The sequence below is a fragment of the Artemia sp. Qi Xiang Cuo genome, chromosome 11, assembly GCF_049724085.1.
Source record: "Artemia sp. Qi Xiang Cuo chromosome 11, ASM4972408v1, whole genome shotgun sequence".
NCBI lineage: Eukaryota > Metazoa > Arthropoda > Branchiopoda > Anostraca > Artemiidae > Artemia > Artemia sp. Qi Xiang Cuo.
The window spans coordinates 34,894,780-34,901,001 of NC_142804.1; the positions used below are offsets into that span (position 1 = coordinate 34,894,780).

General features: G+C 32.7%; 1 non-coding gene across 1 annotated transcript; it reads right to left on the reverse strand.

Annotated features, from left to right (window-relative positions):
- Positions 1-480: 480 nt before the first annotated feature.
- Positions 481-552, reverse strand: TRNAM-CAU (transfer RNA methionine (anticodon CAU)). Its single transcript has one exon. It is a non-coding gene; the product is annotated as a tRNA-Met (tRNA).
- Positions 553-6,222: the final 5,670 nt, after the last annotated feature.

Consider the following 6,222-nt stretch of genomic DNA (forward strand, 5'->3'; position numbering starts at 1 on the left):
GGAAGTTTGGTACGTGACTCTTTCAATGTTGTCTCTTACTATTCCAAATAAGAAAAAGCCATGGGCTTTTTCCTGTTTGTCACAGTCAGAACCGAAGTCTATCTCATAGTAAGTGATCCAACAGGGAAAAGAAAAGATATAATTCAAGATCGATCGTTACCACAGAGTGTGTTGAACTCAAATCCTTCGGAATCATGTTGAAAGATGATTATTACATAAAGGACCTGCATTAGTTTTTATTTACACTAAAAGACGATCACTGGAATAACATTACATTATAGAATAAACTATAGCCTATAGTAATTGAATATTTGACAATTACCCTACAATTTAATGTCTTGATTCTTTTATTTTATTTTCCTTTTCTTCGTCAAATCTAATTTAGTTTTTGGAATTATTTTCCTCATTATTTCCAACTTTTCTGCAGAGGCTTTATTGCGAAGCTACCGCTACAGCCCGGATAAAGTAAATATAAAAATTTAGCAGCTAGTGGTTTTGATCCACCGACCTCTGGGTTATGAGCCCAACGCGCTTCCTCTGCGCCAAGCTGCTCTTATTTCAATCTATTATAAAACTTGTATATGATGTATCATAAGAATATCTAAGTAAAGAACGATGTTGGCACAAAGTATTATTTATTTTTTTCCGGGTTGCAGCGGTAGCTAGTAGCCTAGTAAGAGACGATCACGTCCAATGTTAAGAAATATAAAAACCCATAACTCCTAAAAAAAAGAGTCAGATCAAAACATTTTTATAGTAAGAAACTAACTCTTGCCCTTAGTAACCAAAGTCTTTTCAAATTACATAATCAATGTCTTCAGATTATGTTTTAAAAATAATTACCACATTTTATAATAAAGAACGAATATCAAGTTATTATAATCATATTGAAAAGGTTACCGTTTACAACTTGTTGAAAAGATACAAAGGGATTATTTTTTCTCGTATATCCATATTTGACGTAATAAGTGAATGCAATATTTATACACGTTTATCTTTTGACAAGAGATTTTTATTTTATTTTTGTTCTCAGTTCAGGATCGCTAAAGTTATTATGTAAACTACAAAAATATTTATCGAATCTGAGCAATAACTTGAATCTTTTATTTCAAACTACAAAAATGCCTTATTACATTAAAAGACGATCATTGGAATAACAAACAATTGCATACATTGAAATTAGTTAGATACTTGATTGTTTGAGGTTCGTCTCTTACTAATTCAAGGAAGAAAAAACCGTAGGGTTTTTCCTGTTTGTAATCTGGGTTGCAGCGGTAGCTAGCAACCTAGTAAGAGACGATCACACCCCATAGTAAAAACTAAAGTAACACATAACTCCTGAATAAATATTCAGATAAAAACAAGAAGTACACTATTAGAACCGCCTTGTTCAAAACTTCTATTTTAGCAAACTTACCGTCCTTTGGCTTGAATAACAAAGAAAATATATTGGCTTGAAAATCAAGAAATTTGACTTTAACCACGATATTCTCCACAAACGGCATCTTTTTTTCTTTCCTCTTTTTCTTCCTCCTGAGCTAGATGGGCACTAGAAAATCATAAAGAGCTGTATAATAGCTCATATTAAAGGAAATTGCTACATTTACTGCCTTTTGTAATTAAAAATAAAATAGTTTTTAAAGTTGAATCAATTTTGTCAAAAAACTGCATTTTTGATGTATTTTCATACTGCAGTCTTTTCAAAGATATTTGAATTTTGAAGCAATAAAACAGTTCATGGTAATGAACTCTATAGTAATAATAGCTACTTGTCTCAATAGCAACCGAAACTCTAAAGAACGAAATTTTGGTACCAATAGATACATCAAAGCAAACATCGATTGGAAATTAAAGAGCTAGTGCCCTTTTTAATAGTCGAAAGTGATTGGAGTGTAACTAGCCCCCCCCCCCCTACGCCCATCATTTCCCCAAACACATCCAATCAAAATTTTCAGATAGCCATTTTGTTCAGCATAGTTGATTTCCAGATAGAAAATATATTTTTGAGGAGGAAAGTCCCCCACAACCCTCAGGGCAATGGTTTTAAGTTATGCCCTGGGGGCATATAAGGTTTTTATAGAAGGCATTGTTGTAGAAACTTCAAAACAGGCTCATTCGGTTGGAAATTAATGGGCTAGTGCCCGTTTTATTAGTCAAAAATGATTGGAGGGCAACTAGCCCCCCCCTTCGCCAATCATTCCCCCAAACACATCCAATCAAAATTTTGAGTTAGCCATTTTGTTCAGCGTAGTGGATTACCAGATAGAAAATATATTTTGAGGAGGATATTCCCCCACAACCCTCAGGGCAAGGGTTTTAACTTTTGCCCTGGGGGCATATAAGGTTTTTATAGAAGGTGTTGTCGTAGAAACTTCAAAACAGGCCCATTCGATTGGAAATTAAAGGTCTAGTGCCCTTTTTAATAGTCGAAAGTGATTGGCGTGTAACTAGCCCCCCTCCCACCCCCCACGCCGATCATTTCCCCAAACACATCCAATCAAAATTTTGAGATAGCGATTTTGTTCAGCGTAGTTGATTTCCAGTTATAAAATATGTTTATGAGGAGAACACTCCCCCACAACCTTCAGGGCAAGGGTTTTAAGATATGACCTGGGGGCATATAAGATTTTTATAGAAGGCGTTGTCGTAGACACTTCAAAAAAGGCTCATTCTATTGGAAATTCAAAGGGATAGTGCCCTTTTTAATAGTTGAAAGTGATTGGAGGGCAACTAGCCCCCCCCACGCCCATCATTCCCCCAACCACATCCAATCAAAAAAGGGCCCGGGGGTAGGCATTGTAAGTTATGCCGTGGGGCATAACTTATTAAAGGGGGTTTATAACTTATGGGAAGGGGTTTTGTATGGGAAGAACACATAGGAAATCTATTATAAGTATCCAATTATAAGTTTAAAATACATACTCTGAGATAGATGTAAAATTGCTTTGGCACACAAAATCCTATTAAGGTTAATTCAAAACAGTCGTGATCCCTTTGTGTCGGCAAGTGAAATGGTCTAAACTCCCCTATTGGTGCTATTTTTCAATCCATTCATTGTCGTCAATCGCTGTCCACAAGTTATGCAAGCTGTCTATTGTTCATATATAAGGTTTTTATCAAAGAGGTAGACTTTGAAAAAAGCCTCATTTGATTTAAATTGAAAGTTCTAGATACGTTTTTTAAAGTCAATAATAATCGGAAAGTAATTACCCCCCCCCCCCATCCCATAAAAACTTGAAACTTTTTGCAATCAAAAAGGAACAAAAATTAATTATAAAAAACTTTCCGAAAAATTAGTTTTTCAATGAAAAGTATAGGCCATTTTAAACTTAAGCTCAGGAAATACAAATACCTGTTAAAATTCAAACTCAAACTGACCAGAAATTACTATTAAAGAATAAATGAAACGAAAACGAACAGAAATTGAATAAACAATCATAGCAAAAAACATACAACAAGTAATAATATAAATAAATAAATAGATCATAAAGCGAGTAATGCTTAGATTGAATATGAAAATAAAGCTTAAAACGAAAACAAATATTTTTCTATTAAAGTATAAATGAAACTTGAAACGAACAGAAATTAAATAACAATCAATGCGAACAAACATACAATATATATTAATGTAAATGAATAAATAAATCTTAAAACGTGTGAAACTTAAATTGAATATGCAAATCAAGTTTGAATCGAATAAAAATAACTACAAACAAGAGTTTGGGTATCGCCTCATTGCAGAAGCCTAAAACCTACTGCGTCATTGGCACTTTACTAAAAACGAATTATATTACAAATGTTTTCTTTTGTAGTTAATATTGAAAATAAATATTAAAATTACAGTAAATTTTGAACCGATGAGCTTTTAGCAATTAATATCATTATGCATCAAATATTCAGTTTAATTTATTAGTTCTTTTCAAGATTAGTCAAGACAAATATAGTTTCACTACAAACAAAATTTGGATACTGTCCCCTTCTTTAACTTTAAAAACCTAAAGCCTTCTGCGTCATTGGTGCTTCACTGAAACGAATTACTCGTATATTACAAATTTATTATTTTCCAGTTCTTACAGCATTGAAAAGGAAAATAAAATTACAGTGAAAAAAAAAATCTTGATCTGATGGATCTTTCAACAATTTCTATCATTATATATCTAATATTCAATTTGAAATTGTTTATACTTTCCAAGACTCATATAGTCTTACCATTTTTTTAATGCTCCCATATTTTTTACCTAATCAAGTTGGTTTGTTCTGAAAGCATTCTATGGCTTCTAGGCATTTCTATTTGAGAGGAAAACTGCACCTCAAACTTTGTGGAACATGCATTTTCTTGCATGAAACACCAAAACATAATAAAATGTCAAGTTTCGGAGTGTTCCACCACTCGCAAGCAAGTGCCATTGGTATTTTTGAATCCGCATGGTCAATTTAGGGGGTGGAGGGTAGGCTAATTCTCGTAGCAGCCCCATTCCGTCGTGGTATGATTCACACTTTCAACACCTGGCGTCCGGACTATCATTTAATCTACCAAGCACACAACTACCCCAAATCAGTATCAGCAAATAAATGAAACCCAAAACGAACAAATATTAAAATAAATATTAGAGTCAAACTCAAAACGAGCATAAATTAATATGATTAGGGTTCAAAACCCCTATAAGTTTACTGAAAAAAAATGCGCATTGCCAATTTAATATACATATGCTGATATTTATTCCCTATAATCTTAATTAATGAAAGAATTGTTTTCAGTAAAGCGCCAATGAGGCAGTAGGTTTTAGGCTTCTGCAGTGAGGCGATACCCAAACTCTTGTTTGTAGTTATTTTTATTCGATTCAAACTTGATTTGCATATTCAATTTAAGTTTCACTCGTTTTAAGATTTATTTATTCATTTACATTAATATATATTGCATGTTTGTTCGCATTGATTGTTATTTAATTTCTGTTCGTTTTAAGTTTCATTTATACTTTAATAGAAAAATATTTGTTTTCACTTTAAGCTTGATTTTCATATTCAATATAAGCATCATTCGCTTTTAGATCTCATTCAATTTCTGTTCGTTTTTGGTTTCACTTATTCTTTAATAGTAATTTCTGGTCAGTTTGAGTTTGAATTTTAACAGGTATTTGAATGTCCTGAGCTTAAGTTTAAAATGGCCTTTACTTTTCTTTGAAAAACTTAGTTTTTGGATTTTTTTTTTTAATTAATCAGTAATAAAAATGTATATACAAGCATATCTATGAACAGCGAAGGAAAAGCAATATTTTTCAATTATGGCGGAAACGAACCTGTTAGGGTTATTAGTATATGTCTTTGTAAGATTCCTCCTCAAGAAAAAAGTATTTCTAACTGTGTTTTAAACAGTTCCTTTTAGTTCTACTGAATGTTTGGCAAAAACTACTCTGTGATGTGGAACAAGCTGTCCTGGAAAGTACAAGACAACTACTGAAAAATGCTCTGAAACTAGATCTGACAAGGAAATTATGATGACTGAACTCACCTATAACAACCTGAGTAAACATTAAAAAAATAGGGCAGCAGGTTACTTGGCAATGTCATCCTGATATCTGCAAGCTCTATCCGACGGATATTGCATTATGTCAAATTCTTTTTGAAATCCTTGAAAATAATATAGCATTAAAATTTTCAACTGACAAAATGGTTAATTTCTACCTTGACGGCTTGGATTATTGTGAAATCAATTACAGGGACACAAGAAAGCATGGGCATTCGTGATACTGTAGCCCAAATTAGGGATGTCAGAGCTTTTTGCGTTCTCTAAGGGCACTAGGTCCACCTTTTCCTGTCTTGACCTGTTTCATTAATAGTGTATATAAGGCTGTATCAAAATATAAGATTATACAACATATTAATCTACTAAAAACTGAGGGTTCGTACAAGGAACTAAGTGATACACTAAAAGACGATCATTGGAATATCAAACCAAAGCATACATTAGACTTAGTTAGCTACTTGATTGTTCGGGGTTCGTCTCTTACTATTTCAAAGAATAAAAAGCCGCAGGCTTTTTCCTGTTTGTTATCATCATTACCAATAATCTGTTCAGGAAACTTAAACCACCGTGACTTGAAGATTTTTTTAATTACAAAAACGCTTAGATAAGACAAGTTCCTGATGTTAAAACAATATAGGCTATAACAGTGTTAAAGAAAAATGTAGTTTTTCTTAAAAAGTTAATTATATTTTTAAAAT